Genomic DNA, 999 nt, shown 5'->3' on the forward strand with positions numbered 1-999 from the left:
AGAAGGAAGCGCAATATCGCTTTTGAGGATTTGGATGATGACGTTTATCCACCCAAAACCACTCCGTGTTAATTCTTTTTTCTTTAGTGAATGAACGGATTGGTTACAATATATCACAGGGAGTAAATAAAATGTTACATTGTTACAATTTGATTGCTTCCTTTGATTGGTGCTCCCTTTGATGGACTGAAAAGAAATCACAAACATCAATCACAATACAGTAATGATGTGGCCGGGACACCTCAATAATAATCCAAGGGGAAACTTTGCTATAAAAGTGGGGTTATCCCTTCCTTTATAGTGTCCCGTCTCTTTCTTCCTCTTCATTCCAATTCTAAAGCCTATGTTAGAATTCAACACTTCTTGAAATGTCAGATGACTGACTCCCCCACCACTTTACATGGTTTGGTCCACTGACCACATCATCATTGCTGTGGCTTGTAGTGCTATAGAGCTTGGAGGAAGAAACCAAAACATAGTGGGGGGGGTCACAGATATTAGACACTCCCAAAAGATGGTGAATAATGAGGAGTCTGATGGAACAGAGGGGAAGTATGGGACTCAGGGAGATTCCTGATGGTGACAACAGCAGACCATGTCTTGTAAAATGTGTGTGTGAATAGCCACTCCAAGCAAGCCTGTGTGATGGGGTGACAACGCTAAGAGACAACAACAGAGCATTGTCACCCATTAATAAAACTTATTTAATTCCTAATCCTTCACCACTCCATCCAAAACTAAAATCAGTTTTTATTACTGGAAAGCATATATCATGGTGGAGCTATTGGGTGAGATCGCTGACTCCTGGATAATATAATGGAAGATGAATGCTCAGTCCCCATTCGCCCATAAATTCAGCTTCTTTGTTGTCACCCAGGCTTCCAATAGAGATTGTATCGACATATATAGCCCACTGTCTTCACCATCGGGTATCCCGCCATGGGAAATGCCATGCAGCCATTGTGCATGTAGACAAATAACGCTTTTGTTTCGATATTC

Source organism: Pyxicephalus adspersus, chromosome 8 (genome assembly GCF_032062135.1).
Source record: "Pyxicephalus adspersus chromosome 8, UCB_Pads_2.0, whole genome shotgun sequence".
Lineage (NCBI taxonomy): Eukaryota > Metazoa > Chordata > Amphibia > Anura > Pyxicephalidae > Pyxicephalus > Pyxicephalus adspersus.